The sequence below is a fragment of the Paramisgurnus dabryanus genome, chromosome 13, assembly GCF_030506205.2.
Source record: "Paramisgurnus dabryanus chromosome 13, PD_genome_1.1, whole genome shotgun sequence".
NCBI classification, from domain to species: Eukaryota; Metazoa; Chordata; class Actinopteri; order Cypriniformes; family Cobitidae; genus Paramisgurnus; species Paramisgurnus dabryanus.
Window position 1 is genome coordinate 33,426,297 of NC_133349.1, and position 19,299 is coordinate 33,445,595.

The 19,299-nt window shown below is 43.6% G+C and overlaps 17 non-coding genes across 17 annotated transcripts; all 17 read right to left on the reverse strand.

Annotated features, from left to right (window-relative positions):
• Positions 1 to 567: 567 nt before the first annotated feature.
• trnag-ucc (transfer RNA glycine (anticodon UCC)) lies at positions 568 to 639 on the reverse strand. Its single transcript has one exon. It is a non-coding gene; the product is annotated as a tRNA-Gly (tRNA).
• A 1,090-nt stretch (positions 640 to 1,729) lies between these two features.
• Positions 1,730 to 1,845, reverse strand: LOC141280101 (U5 spliceosomal RNA). The gene has a single exon (XR_012334894.1). It is a non-coding gene; the product is annotated as a U5 spliceosomal RNA (small nuclear RNA).
• Positions 1,846 to 2,840: 995 nt separating this feature from the next.
• On the reverse strand, positions 2,841 to 2,912 carry trnag-ucc (transfer RNA glycine (anticodon UCC)). The gene has a single exon. It is a non-coding gene; the product is annotated as a tRNA-Gly (tRNA).
• Positions 2,913 to 4,002: 1,090 nt separating this feature from the next.
• On the reverse strand, positions 4,003 to 4,118 carry LOC141280102 (U5 spliceosomal RNA). Its single transcript, XR_012334895.1, has one exon. It is a non-coding gene; the product is annotated as a U5 spliceosomal RNA (small nuclear RNA).
• A 995-nt stretch (positions 4,119 to 5,113) lies between these two features.
• trnag-ucc (transfer RNA glycine (anticodon UCC)) lies at positions 5,114 to 5,185 on the reverse strand. The gene has a single exon. It is a non-coding gene; the product is annotated as a tRNA-Gly (tRNA).
• A 1,090-nt stretch (positions 5,186 to 6,275) lies between these two features.
• On the reverse strand, positions 6,276 to 6,391 carry LOC141280103 (U5 spliceosomal RNA). The gene has a single exon (XR_012334896.1). It is a non-coding gene; the product is annotated as a U5 spliceosomal RNA (small nuclear RNA).
• A 995-nt stretch (positions 6,392 to 7,386) lies between these two features.
• On the reverse strand, positions 7,387 to 7,458 carry trnag-ucc (transfer RNA glycine (anticodon UCC)). Its single transcript has one exon. It is a non-coding gene; the product is annotated as a tRNA-Gly (tRNA).
• Positions 7,459 to 8,548: 1,090 nt separating this feature from the next.
• LOC141280104 (U5 spliceosomal RNA) lies at positions 8,549 to 8,664 on the reverse strand. Its single transcript, XR_012334897.1, has one exon. It is a non-coding gene; the product is annotated as a U5 spliceosomal RNA (small nuclear RNA).
• Positions 8,665 to 9,659: 995 nt separating this feature from the next.
• On the reverse strand, positions 9,660 to 9,731 carry trnag-ucc (transfer RNA glycine (anticodon UCC)). The gene has a single exon. It is a non-coding gene; the product is annotated as a tRNA-Gly (tRNA).
• Positions 9,732 to 10,821: 1,090 nt separating this feature from the next.
• On the reverse strand, positions 10,822 to 10,937 carry LOC141280105 (U5 spliceosomal RNA). The gene has a single exon (XR_012334898.1). It is a non-coding gene; the product is annotated as a U5 spliceosomal RNA (small nuclear RNA).
• A 995-nt stretch (positions 10,938 to 11,932) lies between these two features.
• On the reverse strand, positions 11,933 to 12,004 carry trnag-ucc (transfer RNA glycine (anticodon UCC)). Its single transcript has one exon. It is a non-coding gene; the product is annotated as a tRNA-Gly (tRNA).
• A 1,090-nt stretch (positions 12,005 to 13,094) lies between these two features.
• On the reverse strand, positions 13,095 to 13,210 carry LOC141280106 (U5 spliceosomal RNA). Its single transcript, XR_012334899.1, has one exon. It is a non-coding gene; the product is annotated as a U5 spliceosomal RNA (small nuclear RNA).
• Positions 13,211 to 14,205: 995 nt separating this feature from the next.
• Positions 14,206 to 14,277, reverse strand: trnag-ucc (transfer RNA glycine (anticodon UCC)). The gene has a single exon. It is a non-coding gene; the product is annotated as a tRNA-Gly (tRNA).
• A 1,090-nt stretch (positions 14,278 to 15,367) lies between these two features.
• LOC141280107 (U5 spliceosomal RNA) lies at positions 15,368 to 15,483 on the reverse strand. Its single transcript, XR_012334900.1, has one exon. It is a non-coding gene; the product is annotated as a U5 spliceosomal RNA (small nuclear RNA).
• Positions 15,484 to 16,478: 995 nt separating this feature from the next.
• trnag-ucc (transfer RNA glycine (anticodon UCC)) lies at positions 16,479 to 16,550 on the reverse strand. The gene has a single exon. It is a non-coding gene; the product is annotated as a tRNA-Gly (tRNA).
• A 1,090-nt stretch (positions 16,551 to 17,640) lies between these two features.
• LOC141280108 (U5 spliceosomal RNA) lies at positions 17,641 to 17,756 on the reverse strand. Its single transcript, XR_012334901.1, has one exon. It is a non-coding gene; the product is annotated as a U5 spliceosomal RNA (small nuclear RNA).
• A 995-nt stretch (positions 17,757 to 18,751) lies between these two features.
• trnag-ucc (transfer RNA glycine (anticodon UCC)) lies at positions 18,752 to 18,823 on the reverse strand. The gene has a single exon. It is a non-coding gene; the product is annotated as a tRNA-Gly (tRNA).
• Positions 18,824 to 19,299: the final 476 nt, after the last annotated feature.

Sequence of the window (19,299 nt, forward strand, 5' to 3'; positions counted from 1 at the left end):
CTTCAAAAATTCTTTTTGGGGTTATGATAGCTGGTGTTAGGGCAGGGTGTAGTTTAGGGTTAATTTATTTCAGGTAAATAGTAAAAAAGCAAGGGGAGGGGTTGGGTTAAGGTTCAGAATGGGGCAGGGCTGTCTTTTAAAAGACCTATCTAGGGGGGTTACTGATTTTGGGGTAAGGATGGTGGTTGGCTGGGGCAGTAGAAGGGAATGTTTTTTAAAAAAGAAGGTAAAGAAACTTTTTAAAATATAAACAAACACACAAAATAAACAAAAAACGTGGGGAAAAAAACAGGAAGGCTGTCCTCACAAATGGGGAGTACGTGTGTTATAAGCTGCGGTCTGGGTTGACGACTCGGCTCGACGACCCAGTTCGGGCGTCAGATCCTCGTTAGTATAGTGGACAGTATCTCCGCCTGTCACGCGGAAGACCGGGGTTCGATTCCCCGACGGGGAGAGCTACTTTTCGTTTGACTTCTCAAACAACTTGCACGAGCCACCTTTAAGCATCATAATCGGCTTAAGATCTGCGCTGCTCTCATTCTCACGACTGGGTCGAGCAAAAAGCTGTGCGTTGGCCGGGAATCGAACCCGGGTCAACTGCTTGGAAGGCAGCTATGCTCACCACTATACCACCAACGCAGGCAGGCGGGTATTGCTCAACAAGACTTGTGAATGTCCTCAACCAACTGTTGTTTCAGATCTGCACTGAATTGATCACGGATTCAGTCGATTCCCTTTCATGCCTCCTGCTGTTGTCTCTAACTTGATTACACAGAAGCCAAGGAGTACTCTTTCAAAGAGGATGTTGCCCGGCGTGACGCCCATGAAATCCTCGTTAGTATAGTGGACAGTATCTCCGCCTGTCACGCGGAAGACCGGGGTTCGATTCCCCGACGGGGAGGTTTACTTTGTCTCAGGACTGCCAAATGAAACGCAAGACATACGGCACGAGCTGAAATCTGCTGTGCCGTCCCTATGTTGGATTTACCCGGCGCCTTTGTTTAAAGCCACTGAACACCAGTGATGGGAGAAACCAAGATTTCCGAAGCTTCGAATCAGTTGAACCAATTGCTTCGAAAATTGATTCAGTTTTTCGAAGCGTTCGAAACACCACACTCGCTGGCGACACCTGCTGGTCAAAATAGTGTAAAAGCAGATCTGTCCAAACGTTTGACACTTTATTTTACAAAATAATAGCAAGATTTGTATTAAAATATGTTTAAAAAACTTATTTGACTTAATTATGACATAATTTAAAGTGTATTATATGTTTTTTTGTTTTATTTAGGGCAAACAAATCGTTAAAACTATCTCCCCTTTTAATTATGCACGTTTTTGTCATTAAATCTGTCTATAAAAAAGAGTAAACAAAATGGTAGTGTTATTAGTCAGAAGGATGCATGTTTTATGAACTTGCATCATAAAACTGACCCGAGTTCACCTACCCATATTAGACACTGGTCATTTGTGACCAACTCCCCCTAGTGGTGAACCATCGGATTTTCGAAACGTTTCGAAACGGTCATGACATAATGAAGCCTCGTTTGCTAAAATCACGTGACTTGAAACCGGTTTGAAACACTCTCCGAACCAATTGATTGGAAAGAAAAGATTCCCAAAGGTTTCTAAGCCTCATGAAGCAGTGCTTCGAAAGCGAGCATCACTACTAAACTCATCACGACAAACACAAGCATAACGAAAGACTTTCTGCAATTGACCAAAGTTACGCAGCTCTGCTCTGAGCAGAGCACCCAAAAATACAATAAACTCACAACGGTCCCCCTCCACGGAAATCTTTAGTAAAAGGCGAAAGATTTATGCGTAGTTGAAGGAAAACTTGAGTTATGCCCAACAACCCTTGACCCAGTGTGCTCCGTGTGCCACACCATAATGTCCAAAAAGGGTAATTTCTGGTTCAGGATCCACCCAGACCCTTCCACCTGGGAGGAGCAAAAGAGGTAGAAATACCTTCCTGTGAAAAAAAGACACAGGCACAGGCTACTAACATGTCACAGTGTGATCTTTTGATGAGAGGATTTGGGGAATGAAACTCTGTGCACAGAGGATGCACAGGTTACCTCCAATCTCCATCCCGTTAGGTTTTCAAATCTCAAATAACCAAAATAATAAAAGCCACCCCAAAAAACAGTAGAGGAATTTTCTTCCAAGCCAGGGGAATCTTCATCAATTTCCATAGCCTCTAGAAAAAAGGAAAGAAAGGGCCCCAACAGAAGAACAAGGTCTAAGACCTTCAGCTTAATAGATCATTTTCACTTCAAAAATTCTTTTTGGGGTTATGATAGCTGGTGTTAGGGCAGGGTGTAGTTTAGGGTTAATTTATTTCAGGTAAATAGTAAAAAAGCAAGGGGAGGGGTTGGGTTAAGGTTCAGAATGGGGCAGGGCTGTCTTTTAAAAGACCTATCTAGGGGGGTTACTGATTTTGGGGTAAGGATGGTGGTTGGCTGGGGCAGTAGAAGGGAATGTTTTTTAAAAAAGAAGGTAAAGAAACTTTTTAAAATATAAACAAACACACAAAATAAACAAAAAACGTGGGGAAAAAAACAGGAAGGCTGTCCTCACAAATGGGGAGTACGTGTGTTATAAGCTGCGGTCTGGGTTGACGACTCGGCTCGACGACCCAGTTCGGGCGTCAGATCCTCGTTAGTATAGTGGACAGTATCTCCGCCTGTCACGCGGAAGACCGGGGTTCGATTCCCCGACGGGGAGAGCTACTTTTCGTTTGACTTCTCAAACAACTTGCACGAGCCACCTTTAAGCATCATAATCGGCTTAAGATCTGCGCTGCTCTCATTCTCACGACTGGGTCGAGCAAAAAGCTGTGCGTTGGCCGGGAATCGAACCCGGGTCAACTGCTTGGAAGGCAGCTATGCTCACCACTATACCACCAACGCAGGCAGGCAGGTATTGCTCAACAAGACTTTTGAATGTCCTCAACCAACTGTTGTTTCAGATCTGCACTGAATTGATCACGGATTCAGTCGATTCCCTTTCATGCCTCCTGCTGTTGTCTCTAACTTGATTACACAGAAGCCAAGGAGTACTCTTTCAAAGGGGATGTTGCCCGGCGTGACGCCCATGAAATCCTCGTTAGTATAGTGGACAGTATCTCCGCCTGTCACGCGGAAGACCGGGGTTCGATTCCCCGACGGGGAGGTTTACTTTGTCTCAGGACTGCCAAATGAAACGCAAGACATACGGCACGAGCTGAAATCTGCTGTGCCGTCCCTATGTTGGATTTACCCGGCGCCTTTGTTTAAAGCCACTGAACACCAGTGATGGGAGAAACCAAGATTTCCGAAGCTTCGAATCAGTTGAACCAATTGCTTCGAAAATTGATTCAGTTTTTCGAAGCGTTCGAAACACCACACTCGCTGGCGACACCTGCTGGTCAAAATAGTGTAAAAGCAGATCTGTCCAAACGTTTGACACTTTATTTTACAAAATAATAGCAAGATTTGTATTAAAATATGTTTAAAAAACTTATTTGACTTAATTATGACATAATTTAAAGTGTATTATATGTTTTTTTGTTTTATTTAGGGCAAACAAATCGTTAAAACTATCTCCCCTTTTAATTATGCACGTTTTTGTCATTAAATCTGTCTATAAAAAAGAGTAAACAAAATGGTAGTGTTATTAGTCAGAAGGATGCATGTTTTATGAACTTGCATCATAAAACTGACCCGAGTTCAACTACCCATATTAGACACTGGTCATTTGTGACCAACTCCCCCTAGTGGTGAACCATCGGATTTTCGAAACGTTTCGAAACGGTCATGACATAATGAAGCCTCGTTTGCTAAAATCACGTGACTTGAAACCGGTTTGAAACACTCTCCGAACCAATTGATTGGAAAGAAAAGATTCCCAAAGGTTTCTAAGCCTCATGAAGCAGTGCTTCGAAAGCGAGCATCACTACTAAACTCATCACGACAAACACAAGCATAACGAAAGACTTTCTGCAATTGACCAAAGTTACGCAGCTCTGCTCTGAGCAGAGCACCCAAAAATACAATAAACTCACAACGGTCCCCCTCCACGGAAATCTTTAGTAAAAGGCGAAAGATTTATGCGTAGTTGAAGGAAAACTTGAGTTATGCCCAACAACCCTTGACCCAGTGTGCTCCGTGTGCCACACCATAATGTCCAAAAAGGGTAATTTCTGGTTCAGGATCCACCCAGACCCTTCCACCTGGGAGGAGCAAAAGAGGTAGAAATACCTTCCTGTGAAAAAAAGACACAGGCACAGGCTACTAACATGTCACAGTGTTATCTTTTGATGAGAGGATTTGGGGAATGAAACTCTGTGCACAGAGGATGCACAGGTTACCTCCAATCTCCATCCCGTTAGGTTTTCAAATCTCAAATAACCAAAATAATAAAAGCCACCCCAAAAAACAGTAGAGGAATTTTCTTCCAAGCCAGGGGAATCTTCATCAATTTCCATAGCCTCTAGAAAAAAGGAAAGAAAGGGCCCCAACAGAAGAACAAGGTCTAAGACCTTCAGCTTAATAGATCATTTTCACTTCAAAAATTCTTTTTGGGGTTATGATAGCTGGTGTTAGGGCAGGGTGTAGTTTAGGGTTAATTTATTTCAGGTAAATAGTAAAAAAGCAAGGGGAGGGGTTGGGTTAAGGTTCAGAATGGGGCAGGGCTGTCTTTTAAAAGACCTATCTAGGGGGGTTACTGATTTTGGGGTAAGGATGGTGGTTGGCTGGGGCAGTAGAAGGGAATGTTTTTTAAAAAAGAAGGTAAAGAAACTTTTTAAAATATAAACAAACACACAAAATAAACAAAAAACGTGGGGAAAAAAACAGGAAGGCTGTCCTCACAAATGGGGAGTACGTGTGTTATAAGCTGCGGTCTGGGTTGACGACTCGGCTCGACGACCCAGTTCGGGCGTCAGATCCTCGTTAGTATAGTGGACAGTATCTCCGCCTGTCACGCGGAAGACCGGGGTTCGATTCCCCGACGGGGAGAGCTACTTTTCGTTTGACTTCTCAAACAACTTGCACGAGCCACCTTTAAGCATCATAATCGGCTTAAGATCTGCGCTGCTCTCATTCTCACGACTGGGTCGAGCAAAAAGCTGTGCGTTGGCCGGGAATCGAACCCGGGTCAACTGCTTGGAAGGCAGCTATGCTCACCACTATACCACCAACGCAGGCAGGCAGGTATTGCTCAACAAGACTTGTGAATGTCCTCAACCAACTGTTGTTTCAGATCTGCACTGAATTGATCACGGATTCAGTCGATTCCCTTTCATGCCTCCTGCTGTTGTCTCTAACTTGATTACACAGAAGCCAAGGAGTACTCTTTCAAAGGGGATGTTGCCCGGCGTGACGCCCATGAAATCCTCGTTAGTATAGTGGACAGTATCTCCGCCTGTCACGCGGAAGACCGGGGTTCGATTCCCCGACGGGGAGGTTTACTTTGTCTCAGGACTGCCAAATGAAACGCAAGACATACGGCACGAGCTGAAATCTGCTGTGCCGTCCCTATGTTGGATTTACCCGGCGCCTTTGTTTAAAGCCACTGAACACCAGTGATGGGAGAAACCAAGATTTCCGAAGCTTCGAATCAGTTGAACCAATTGCTTCGAAAATTGATTCAGTTTTTCGAAGCGTTCGAAACACCACACTCGCTGGCGACACCTGCTGGTCAAAATAGTGTAAAAGCAGATCTGTCCAAACGTTTGACACTTTATTTTACAAAATAATAGCAAGATTTGTATTAAAATATGTTTAAAAAACTTATTTGACTTAATTATGACATAATTTAAAGTGTATTATATGTTTTTTTGTTTTATTTAGGGCAAACAAATCGTTAAAACTATCTCCCCTTTTAATTATGCACGTTTTTGTCATTAAATCTGTCTATAAAAAAGAGTAAACAAAATGGTAGTGTTATTAGTCAGAAGGATGCATGTTTTATGAACTTGCATCATAAAACTGACCCGAGTTCACCTACCCATATTAGACACTGGTCATTTGTGACCAACTCCCCCTAGTGGTGAACCATCGGATTTTCGAAACGTTTCGAAACGGTCATGACATAATGAAGCCTCGTTTGCTAAAATCACGTGACTTGAAACCGGTTTGAAACACTCTCCGAACCAATTGATTGGAAAGAAAAGATTCCCAAAGGTTTCTAAGTCTCATGAAGCAGTGCTTCGAAAGCGAGCATCACTACTAAACTCATCACGACAAACACAAGCATAACGAAAGACTTTCTGCAATTGACCAAAGTTACGCAGCTCTGCTCTGAGCAGAGCACCCAAAAATACAATAAACTCACAACGGTCCCCCTCCACGGAAATCTTTAGTAAAAGGCGAAAGATTTATGCGTAGTTGAAGGAAAACTTGAGTTATGCCCAACAACCCTTGACCCAGTGTGCTCCGTGTGCCACACCATAATGTCCAAAAAGGGTAATTTCTGGTTCAGGATCCACCCAGACCCTTCCACCTGGGAGGAGCAAAAGAGGTAGAAATACCTTCCTGTGAAAAAAAGACACAGGCACAGGCTACTAACATGTCACAGTGTGATCTTTTGATGAGAGGATTTGGGGAATGAAACTCTGTGCACAGAGGATGCACAGGTTACCTCCAATCTCCATCCCGTTAGGTTTTCAAATCTCAAATAACCAAAATAATAAAAGCCACCCCAAAAAACAGTAGAGGAATTTTCTTCCAAGCCAGGGGAATCTTCATCAATTTCCATAGCCTCTAGAAAAAAGGAAAGAAAGGGCCCCAACAGAAGAACAAGGTCTAAGACCTTCAGCTTAATAGATCATTTTCACTTCAAAAATTCTTTTTGGGGTTATGATAGCTGGTGTTAGGGCAGGGTGTAGTTTAGGGTTAATTTATTTCAGGTAAATAGTAAAAAAGCAAGGGGAGGGGTTGGGTTAAGGTTCAGAATGGGGCAGGGCTGTCTTTTAAAAGACCTATCTAGGGGGGTTACTGATTTTGGGGTAAGGATGGTGGTTGGCTGGGGCAGTAGAAGGGAATGTTTTTTAAAAAAGAAGGTAAAGAAACTTTTTAAAATATAAACAAACACACAAAATAAACAAAAAACGTGGGGAAAAAAACAGGAAGGCTGTCCTCACAAATGGGGAGTACGTGTGTTATAAGCTGCGGTCTGGGTTGACGACTCGGCTCGACGACCCAGTTCGGGCGTCAGATCCTCGTTAGTATAGTGGACAGTATCTCCGCCTGTCACGCGGAAGACCGGGGTTCGATTCCCCGACGGGGAGAGCTACTTTTCGTTTGACTTCTCAAACAACTTGCACGAGCCACCTTTAAGCATCATAATCGGCTTAAGATCTGCGCTGCTCTCATTCTCACGACTGGGTCGAGCAAAAAGCTGTGCGTTGGCCGGGAATCGAACCCGGGTCAACTGCTTGGAAGGCAGCTATGCTCACCACTATACCACCAACGCAGGCAGGCGGGTATTGCTCAACAAGACTTGTGAATGTCCTCAACCAACTGTTGTTTCAGATCTGCACTGAATTGATCACGGATTCAGTCGATTCCCTTTCATGCCTCCTGCTGTTGTCTCTAACTTGATTACACAGAAGCCAAGGAGTACTCTTTCAAAGAGGATGTTGCCCGGCGTGACGCCCATGAAATCCTCGTTAGTATAGTGGACAGTATCTCCGCCTGTCACGCGGAAGACCGGGGTTCGATTCCCCGACGGGGAGGTTTACTTTGTCTCAGGACTGCCAAATGAAACGCAAGACATACGGCACGAGCTGAAATCTGCTGTGCCGTCCCTATGTTGGATTTACCCGGCGCCTTTGTTTAAAGCCACTGAACACCAGTGATGGGAGAAACCAAGATTTCCGAAGCTTCGAATCAGTTAAACCAATTGCTTCGAAAATTGATTCAGTTTTTCGAAGCGTTCGAAACACCACACTCGCTGGCGACACCTGCTGGTCAAAATAGTGTAAAAGCAGATCTGTCCAAACGTTTGACACTTTATTTTACAAAATAATAGCAAGATTTGTATTAAAATATGTTTAAAAAACTTATTTGACTTAATTATGACATAATTTAAAGTGTATTATGTGTTTTTTTGTTTTATTTAGGGCAAACAAATCGTTAAAACTATCTCCCCTTTTAATTATGCACGTTTTTGTCATTAAATCTGTCTATAAAAAAGAGTAAACAAAATGGTAGTGTTATTAGTCAGAAGGATGCATGTTTTATGAACTTGCATCATAAAACTGACCCGAGTTCACCTACCCATATTAGACACTGGTCATTTGTGACCAACTCCCCCTAGTGGTGAACCATCGGATTTTCGAAACGTTTCGAAACGGTCATGACATCATGAAGCCTCGTTTGCTAAAATCACGTGACTTGAAACCGGTTTGAAACACTCTCCGAACCAATTGATTGGAAAGAAAAGATTCCCAAAGGTTTCTAAGCCTCATGAAGCAGTGCTTCGAAAGCGAGCATCACTACTAAACTCATCACGACAAACACAAGCATTACGAAAGACTTTCTGCAATTGACCAAAGTTACGCAGCTCTGCTCTGAGCAGAGCACCCAAAAATACAATAAACTCACAACGGTCCCCCTCCACGGAAATCTTTAGTAAAAGGCGAAAGATTTATGCGTAGTTGAAGGAAAACTTGAGTTATGCCCAACAACCCTTGACCCAGTGTGCTCCGTGTGCCACACCATAATGTCCAAAAAGGGTAATTTCTGGTTCAGGATCCACCCAGACCCTTCCACCTGGGAGGAGCAAAAGAGGTAGAAATACCTTCCTGTGAAAAAAAGACACAGGCACAGGCTACTAACATGTCACAGTGTGATCTTTTGATGAGAGGATTTGGGGAATGAAACTCTGTGCACAGAGGATGCACAGGTTACCTCCAATCTCCATCCCGTTAGGTTTTCAAATCTCAAATAACCAAAATAATAAAAGCCACCCCAAAAAACAGTAGAGGAATTTTCTTCCAAGCCAGGGGAATCTTCATCAATTTCCATAGCCTCTAGAAAAAAGGAAAGAAAGGGCCCCAACAGAAGAACAAGGTCTAAGACCTTCAGCTTAATAGATCATTTTCACTTCAAAAATTCTTTTTGGGGTTATGATAGCTGGTGTTAGGGCAGGGTGTAGTTTAGGGTTAATTTATTTCAGGTAAATAGTAAAAAAGCAAGGGGAGGGGTTGGGTTAAGGTTCAGAATGGGGCAGGGCTGTCTTTTAAAAGACCTATCTAGGGGGGTTACTGATTTTGGGGTAAGGATGGTGGTTGGCTGGGGCAGTAGAAGGGAATGTTTTTTAAAAAAGAAGGTAAAGAAACTTTTTAAAATATAAACAAACACACAAAATAAACAAAAAACGTGGGGAAAAAAACAGGAAGGCTGTCCTCACAAATGGGGAGTACGTGTGTTATAAGCTGCGGTCTGGGTTGACGACTCGGCTCGACGACCCAGTTCGGGCGTCAAATCCTCGTTAGTATAGTGGACAGTATCTCCGCCTGTCACGCGGAAGACCGGGGTTCGATTCCCCGACGGGGAGAGCTACTTTTCGTTTGACTTCTCAAACAACTTGCACGAGCCACCTTTAAGCATCATAATCGGCTTAAGATCTGCGCTGCTCTCATTCTCACGACTGGGTCGAGCAAAAAGCTGTGCGTTGGCCGGGAATCGAACCCGGGTCAACTGCTTGGAAGGCAGCTATGCTCACCACTATACCACCAACGCAGGCAGGCGGGTATTGCTCAACAAGACTTGTGAATGTCCTCAACCAACTGTTGTTTCAGATCTGCACTGAATTGATCACGGATTCAGTCGATTCCCTTTCATGCCTCCTGCTGTTGTCTCTAACTTGATTACACAGAAGCCAAGGAGTACTCTTTCAAAGGGGATGTTGCCCGGCGTGACGCCCATGAAATCCTCGTTAGTATAGTGGACAGTATCTCCGCCTGTCACGCGGAAGACCGGGGTTCGATTCCCCGACGGGGAGGTTTACTTTGTCTCAGGACTGCCAAATGAAACGCAAGACATACGGCACGAGCTGAAATCTGCTGTGCCGTCCCTATGTTGGATTTACCCGGCGCCTTTGTTTAAAGCCACTGAACACCAGTGATGGGAGAAACCAAGATTTCCGAAGCTTCGAATCAGTTGAACCAATTGCTTCGAAAATTGATTCAGTTTTTCGAAGCGTTCGAAACACCACACTCGCTGGCGACACCTGCTGGTCAAAATAGTGTAAAAGCAGATCTGTCCAAACGTTTGACACTTTATTTTACAAAATAATAGCAAGATTTGTATTAAAATATGTTTAAAAAACTTATTTGACTTAATTATGACATAATTTAAAGTGTATTATATGTTTTTTTGTTTTATTTAGGGCAAACAAATCGTTAAAACTATCTCCCCTTTTAATTATGCACGTTTTTGTCATTAAATCTGTCTATAAAAAAGAGTAAACAAAATGGTAGTGTTATTAGTCAGAAGGATGCATGTTTTATGAACTTGCATCATAAAACTGACCCGAGTTCACCTACCCATATTAGACACTGGTCATTTGTGACCAACTCCCCCTAGTGGTGAACCATCGGATTTTCGAAACGTTTCGAAACGGTCATGACATAATGAAGCCTCGTTTGCTAAAATCACGTGACTTGAAACCGGTTTGAAACACTCTCCGAACCAATTGATTGGAAAGAAAAGATTCCCAAAGGTTTCTAAGCCTCATGAAGCAGTGCTTCGAAAGCGAGCATCACTACTAAACTCATCACGACAAACACAAGCATAACGAAAGACTTTCTGCAATTGACCAAAGTTACGCAGCTCTGCTCTGAGCAGAGCACCCAAAAATACAATAAACTCACAACGGTCCCCCTCCACGGAAATCTTTAGTAAAAGGCGAAAGATTTATGCGTAGTTGAAGGAAAACTTGAGTTATGCCCAACAACCCTTGACCCAGTGTGCTCCGTGTGCCACACCATAATGTCCAAAAAGGGTAATTTCTGGTTCAGGATCCACCCAGACCCTTCCACCTGGGAGGAGCAAAAGAGGTAGAAATACCTTCCTGTGAAAAAAAGACACAGGCACAGGCTACTAACATGTCACAGTGTGATCTTTTGATGAGAGGATTTGGGGAATGAAACTCTGTGCACAGAGGATGCACAGGTTACCTCCAATCTCCATCCCGTTAGGTTTTCAAATCTCAAATAACCAAAATAATAAAAGCCACCCCAAAAAACAGTAGAGGAATTTTCTTCCAAGCCAGGGGAATCTTCATCAATTTCCATAGCCTCTAGAAAAAAGGAAAGAAAGGGCCCCAACAGAAGAACAAGGTCTAAGACCTTCAGCTTAATAGATCATTTTCACTTCAAAAATTCTTTTTGGGGTTATGATAGCTGGTGTTAGGGCAGGGTGTAGTTTAGGGTTAATTTATTTCAGGTAAATAGTAAAAAAGCAAGGGGAGGGGTTGGGTTAAGGTTCAGAATGGGGCAGGGCTGTCTTTTAAAAGACCTATCTAGGGGGGTTACTGATTTTGGGGTAAGGATGGTGGTTGGCTGGGGCAGTAGAAGGGAATGTTTTTTAAAAAAGAAGGTAAAGAAACTTTTTAAAATATAAACAAACACACAAAATAAACAAAAAACGTGGGGAAAAAAACAGGAAGGCTGTCCTCACAAATGGGGAGTACGTGTGTTATAAGCTGCGGTCTGGGTTGACGACTCGGCTCGACGACCCAGTTCGGGCGTCAGAACCTCGTTAGTATAGTGGACAGTATCTCCGCCTGTCACGCGGAAGACCGGGGTTCGATTCCCCGACGGGGAGAGCTACTTTTCGTTTGACTTCTCAAACAACTTGCACGAGCCACCTTTAAGCATCATAATCGGCTTAAGATCTGCGCTGCTCTCATTCTCACGACTGGGTCGAGCAAAAAGCTGTGCGTTGGCCGGGAATCGAACCCGGGTCAACTGCTTGGAAGGCAGCTATGCTCACCACTATACCACCAACGCAGGCAGGCGGGTATTGCTCAACAAGACTTGTGAATGTCCTCAACCAACTGTTGTTTCAGATCTGCACTGAATTGATCACGGATTCAGTCGATTCCCTTTCATGCCTCCTGCTGTTGTCTCTAACTTGATTACACAGAAGCCAAGGAGTACTCTTTCAAAGGGGATGTTGCCCGGCGTGACGCCCATGAAATCCTCGTTAGTATAGTGGACAGTATCTCCGCCTGTCACGCGGAAGACCGGGGTTCGATTCCCCGACGGGGAGGTTTACTTTGTCTCAGGACTGCCAAATGAAACGCAAGACATACGGCACGAGCTGAAATCTGCTGTGCCGTCCCTATGTTGGATTTACCCGGCGCCTTTGTTTAAAGCCACTGAACACCAGTGATGGGAGAAACCAAGATTTCCGAAGCTTCGAATCAGTTGAACCAATTGCTTCGAAAATTGATTCAGTTTTTCGAAGCGTTCGAAACACCACACTCGCTGGCGACACCTGCTGGTCAAAATAGTGTAAAAGCAGATCTGTCCAAACGTTTGACACTTTATTTTACAAAATAATAGCAAGATTTGTATTAAAATATGTTTAAAAAACTTATTTGACTTAATTATGACATAATTTAAAGTGTATTATATGTTTTTTTGTTTTATTTAGGGCAAACAAATCGTTAAAACTATCTCCCCTTTTAATTATGCACGTTTTTGTCATTAAATCTGTCTATAAAAAAGAGTAAACAAAATGGTAGTGTTATTAGTCAGAAGGATGCATGTTTTATGAACTTGCATCATAAAACTGACCCGAGTTCACCTACCCATATTAGACACTGGTCATTTGTGACCAACTCCCCCTAGTGGTGAACCATCGGATTTTCGAAACGTTTCGAAACGGTCATGACATAATGAAGCCTCGTTTGCTAAAATCACGTGACTTGAAACCGGTTTGAAACACTCTCCGAACCAATTGATTGGAAAGAAAAGATTCCCAAAGGTTTCTAAGCCTCATGAAGCAGTGCTTCGAAAGCGAGCATCACTACTAAACTCATCACGACAAACACAAGCATAACGAAAGACTTTCTGCAATTGACCAAAGTTACGCAGCTCTGCTCTGAGCAGAGCACCCAAAAATACAATAAACTCACAACGGTCCCCCTCCACGGAAATCTTTAGTAAAAGGCGAAAGATTTATGCGTAGTTGAAGGAAAACTTGAGTTATGCCCAACAACCCTTGACCCAGTGTGCTCCGTGTGCCACACCATAATGTCCAAAAAGGGTAATTTCTGGTTCAGGATCCACCCAGACCCTTCCACCTGGGAGGAGCAAAAGAGGTAGAAATACCTTCCTGTGAAAAAAAGACACAGGCACAGGCTACTAACATGTCACAGTGTTATCTTTTGATGAGAGGATTTGGGGAATGAAACTCTGTGCACAGAGGATGCACAGGTTACCTCCAATCTCCATCCCGTTAGGTTTTCAAATCTCAAATAACCAAAATAATAAAAGCCACCCCAAAAAACAGTAGAGGAATTTTCTTCCAAGCCAGGGGAATCTTCATCAATTTCCATAGCCTCTAGAAAAAAGGAAAGAAAGGGCCCCAACAGAAGAACAAGGTCTAAGACCTTCAGCTTAATAGATCATTTTCACTTCAAAAATTCTTTTTGGGGTTATGATAGCTGGTGTTAGGGCAGGGTGTAGTTTAGGGTTAATTTATTTCAGGTAAATAGTAAAAAAGCAAGGGGAGGGGTTGGGTTAAGGTTCAGAATGGGGCAGGGCTGTCTTTTAAAAGACCTATCTAGGGGGGTTACTGATTTTGGGGTAAGGATGGTGGTTGGCTGGGGCAGTAGAAGGGAATGTTTTTTAAAAAAGAAGGTAAAGAAACTTTTTAAAATATAAACAAACACACAAAATAAACAAAAAACGTGGGGAAAAAAACAGGAAGGCTGTCCTCACAAATGGGGAGTACGTGTGTTATAAGCTGCGGTCTGGGTTGACGACTCGGCTCGACGACCCAGTTCGGGCGTCAGATCCTCGTTAGTATAGTGGACAGTATCTCCGCCTGTCACGCGGAAGACCGGGGTTCGATTCCCCGACGGGGAGAGCTACTTTTCGTTTGACTTCTCAAACAACTTGCACGAGCCACCTTTAAGCATCATAATCGGCTTAAGATCTGCGCTGCTCTCATTCTCACGACTGGGTCGAGCAAAAAGCTGTGCGTTGGCCGGGAATCGAACCCGGGTCAACTGCTTGGAAGGCAGCTATGCTCACCACTATACCACCAACGCAGGCAGGCGGGTATTGCTCAACAAGACTTGTGAATGTCCTCAACCAACTGTTGTTTCAGATCTGCACTGAATTGATCACGGATTCAGTCGATTCCCTTTCATGCCTCCTGCTGTTGTCTCTAACTTGATTACACAGAAGCCAAGGAGTACTCTTTCAAAGAGGATGTTGCCCGGCGTGACGCCCATGAAATCCTCGTTAGTATAGTGGACAGTATCTCCGCCTGTCACGCGGAAGACCGGGGTTCGATTCCCCGACGGGGAGGTTTACTTTGTCTCAGGACTGCCAAATGAAACGCAAGACATACGGCACGAGCTGAAATCTGCTGTGCCGTCCCTATGTTGGATTTACCCGGCGCCTTTGTTTAAAGCCACTGAACACCAGTGATGGGAGAAACCAAGATTTCCGAAGCTTCGAATCAGTTGAACCAATTGCTTCGAAAATTGATTCAGTTTTTCGAAGCGTTCGAAACACCACACTCGCTGGCGACACCTGCTGGTCAAAATAGTGTAAAAGCAGATCTGTCCAAACGTTTGACACTTTATTTTACAAAATAATAGCAAGATTTGTATTAAAATATGTTTAAAAAACTTATTTGACTTAATTATGACATAATTTAAAGTGTATTATGTGTTTTTTTGTTTTATTTAGGGCAAACAAATCGTTAAAACTATCTCCCCTTTTAATTATGCACGTTTTTGTCATTAAATCTGTCTATAAAAAAGAGTAAACAAAATGGTAGTGTTATTAGTCAGAAGGATGCATGTTTTATGAACTTGCATCATAAAACTGACCCGAGTTCACCTACCCATATTAGACACTGGTCATTTGTGACCAACTCCCCCTAGTGGTGAACCATCGGATTTTCGAAACGTTTCGAAACGGTCATGACATCATGAAGCCTCGTTTGCTAAAATCACGTGACTTGAAACCGGTTTGAAACACTCTCCGAACCAATTGATTGGAAAGAAAAGATTCCCAAAGGTTTCTAAGCCTCATGAAGCAGTGCTTCGAAAGCGAGCATCACTACTAAACTCATCACGACAAACACAAGCATAACGAAAGACTTTCTGCAATTGACCAAAGTTACGCAGCTCTGCTCTGAGCAGAGCACCCAAAAATACAATAAACTCACAACGGTCCCCCTCCACGGAAATCTTTAGTAAAAGGCGAAAGATTTATGCGTAGTTGAAGGAAAACTTGAGTTATGCCCAACAACCCTTGACCCAGTGTGCTCCGTGTGCCACACCATAATGTCCAAAAAGGGTAATTTCTGGTTCAGGATCCACCCAGACCCTTCCACCTGGGAGGAGCAAAAGAGGTAGAAATACCTTCCTGTGAAAAAAAGACACAGGCACAGGCTACTAACATGTCACAGTGTGATCTTTTGATGAGAGGATTTGGGGAATGAAACTCTGTGCACAGAGGATGCACAGGTTACCTCCAATCTCCATCCCGTTAGGTTTTCAAATCTCAAATAACCAAAATAATAAAAGCCACCCCAAAAAACAGTAGAGGAATTTTCTTCCAAGCCAGGGGAATCTTCATCAATTTCCATAGCCTCTAGAAAAAAGGAAAGAAAGGGCCCCAACAGAAGAACAAGGTCTAAGACCTTCAGCTTAATAGATCATTTTCACTTCAAAAATTCTTTTTGGGGTTATGATAGCTGGTGTTAGGGCAGGGTGTAGTTTAGGGTTAATTTATTTCAGGTAAATAGTAAAAAAGCAAGGGGAGGGGTTGGGTTAAGGTTCAGAATGGGGCAGGGCTGTCTTTTAAAAGACCTATCTAGGGGGGTTACTGATTTTGGGGTAAGGATGGTGGTTGGCTGGGGCAGTAGAAGGGAATGTTTTTTAAAAAAGAAGGTAAAGAAACTTTTTAAAATATAAACAAACACACAAAATAAACAAAAAACGTGGGGAAAAAAACAGGAAGGCTGTCCTCACAAATGGGGAGTACGTGTGTTATAAGCTGCGGTCTGGGTTGACGACTCGGCTCGACGACCCAGTTCGGGCGTCAGATCCTCGTTAGTATAGTGGACAGTATCTCCGCCTGTCACGCGGAAGACCGGGGTTCGATTCCCCGACGGGGAGAGCTACTTTTCGTTTGACTTCTCAAACAACTTGCACGAGCCACCTTTAAGCATCATAATCGGCTTAAGATCTGCGCTGCTCTCATTCTCACGACTGGGTCGAGCAAAAAGCTGTGCGTTGGCCGGGAATCGAACCCGGGTCAACTGCTTGGAAGGCAGCTATGCTCACCACTATACCACCAACGCAGGCAGGCGGGTATTGCTCAACAAGACTTGTGAATGTCCTCAACCAACTGTTGTTTCAGATCTGCACTGAATTGATCACGGATTCAGTCGATTCCCTTTCATGCCTCCTGCTGTTGTCTCTAACTTGATTACACAGAAGCCAAGGAGTACTCTTTCAAAGAGGATGTTGCCCGGCGTGACGCCCATGAAATCCTCGTTAGTATAGTGGACAGTATCTCCGCCTGTCACGCGGAAGACCGGGGTTCGATTCCCCGACGGGGAGGTTTACTTTGTCTCAGGACTGCCAAATGAAACGCAAGACATACGGCACGAGCTGAAATCTGCTGTGCCGTCCCTATGTTGGATTTACCCGGCGCCTTTGTTTAAAGCCACTGAACACCAGTGATGGGAGAAACCAAGATTTCCGAAGCTTCGAATCAGTTGAACCAATTGCTTCGAAAATTGATTCAGTTTTTCGAAGCGTTCGAAACACCACACTCGCTGGCGACACCTGCTGGTCAAAATAGTGTAAAAGCAGATCTGTCCAAACGTTTGACACTTTATTTTACAAAATAATAGCAAGATTTGTATTAAAATATGTTTAAAAAACTTATTTGACTTAATTATGACATAATTTAAAGTGTATTATGTGTTTTTTTGTTTTATTTAGGGCAAACAAATCGTTAAAACTATCTCCCCTTTTAATTATGCACGTTTTTGTCATTAAATCTGTCTATAAAAAAGAGTAAACAAAATGGTAGTGTTATTAGTCAGAAGGATGCATGTTTTATGAACTTGCATCATAAAACTGACCCGAGTTCACCTACCCATATTAGACACTGGTCATTTGTGACCAACTCCCCCTAGTGGTGAACCATCGGATTTTCGAAACGTTTCGAAACGGTCATGACATCATGAAGCCTCGTTTGCTAAAATCACGTGACTTGAAACCGGTTTGAAACACTCTCCGAACCAATTGATTGGAAAGAAAAGATTCCCAAAGGTTTCTAAGCCTCATGAAGCAGTGCTTCGAAAGCGAGCATCACTACTAAACTCATCACGACAAACACAAGCATAACGAAAGACTTTCTGCAATTGACCAAAGTTACGCAGCTCTGCTCTGAGCAGAGCACCCAAAAATACAATAAACTCACAACGGTCCCCCTCCACGGAAATCTTTAGTAAAAGGCGAAAGATTTATGCGTAGTTGAAGGAAAACTTGAGTTATGCCCAACAACCCTTGACCCAGTGTGCTCCGTGTGCCACACCATAATGTCCAAAAAGGGTAATTTCTGGTTCAGGATCCACCCAGACCCTTCCACCTGGGAGGAGCAAAAGAGGTAGAAATACCTTCCTGTGAAAAAAAGACACAGGCACAGGCTACTAACATGTCACAGTGTGATCTTTTGATGAGAGGATTTGGGGAATGAAACTCTGTGCACAGAGGATGCACAGGTTACCTCCAATCTCCATCCCGTTAGGTTTTCAAATCTCAAATAACCAAAATAATAAAAGCCACCCCAAAAAACAGTAGAGGAATTTTCTTCCAAGCCAGGGGAATCTTCATCAATTTCCATAGCCTCTAGAAAAAAGGAAAGAAAGGGCCCCAACAGAAGAACAAGGTCTAAGACCTTCAGCTTAATAGATCATTTTCACTTCAAAAATTCTTTTTGGGGTTATGATAGCTGGTGTTAGGGCAGGGTGTAGTTTAGGGTTAATTTATTTCAGGTAAATAGTAAAAAAGCAAGGGGAGGGGTTGGGTTAAGGTTCAGAATGGGGCAGGGCTGTCTTTTAAAAGACCTATCTAGGGGGGTTACTGATTTTGGGGTAAGGATGGTGGTTGGCTGGGGCAGTAGAAGGGAATGTTTTTTAAAAAAGAAGGTAAAGAAACTTTTTAAAATATAAACAAACACACAAAATAAACAAAAAACGTGGGGAAAAAAACAGGAAGGCTGTCCTCACAAATGGGGAGTACGTGTGTTATAAGCTGCGGTCTGGGTTGACGACTCGGCTCGACGACCCAGTTCGGGCGTCAAATCCTCGTTAGTATAGTGGACAGTATCTCCGCCTGTCACGCGGAAGACCGGGGTTCGATTCCCCGACGGGGAGAGCTACTTTTCGTTTGACTTCTCAAACAACTTGCACGAGCCACCTTTAAGCATCATAATCGGCTTAAGATCTGCGCTGCTCTCATTCTCACGACTGGGTCGAGCAAAAAGCTGTGCGTTGGCCGGGAATCGAACCCGGGTCAACTGCTTGGAAGGCAGCTATGCTCACCACTATACCACCAACGCAGGCAGGCGGGTATTGCTCAACAAGACTTGTGAATGTCCTCAACCAACTGTTGTTTCAGATCTGCACTGAATTGATCACGGATTCAGTCGATTCCCTTTCATGCCTCCTGCTGTTGTCTCTAACTTGATTACACAGAAGCCAAGGAGTACTCTTTCAAAGGGGATGTTGCCCGGCGTGACGCCCATGAAATCCTCGTTAGTATAGTGGACAGTATCTCCGCCTGTCACGCGGAAGACCGGGGTTCGATTCCCCGACGGGGAGGTTTACTTTGTCTCAGGACTGCCAAATGAAACGCAAGACATACGGCACGAGCTGAAATCTGCTGTGCCGTCCCTATGTTGGATTTACCCGGCGCCTTTGTTTAAAGCCACTGAACACCAGTGATGGGAGAAACCAAGATTTCCGAAGCTTCGAATCAGTTGAACCAATTGCTTCGAAAATTGATTCAGTTTTTCGAAGCGTTCGAAACACCACA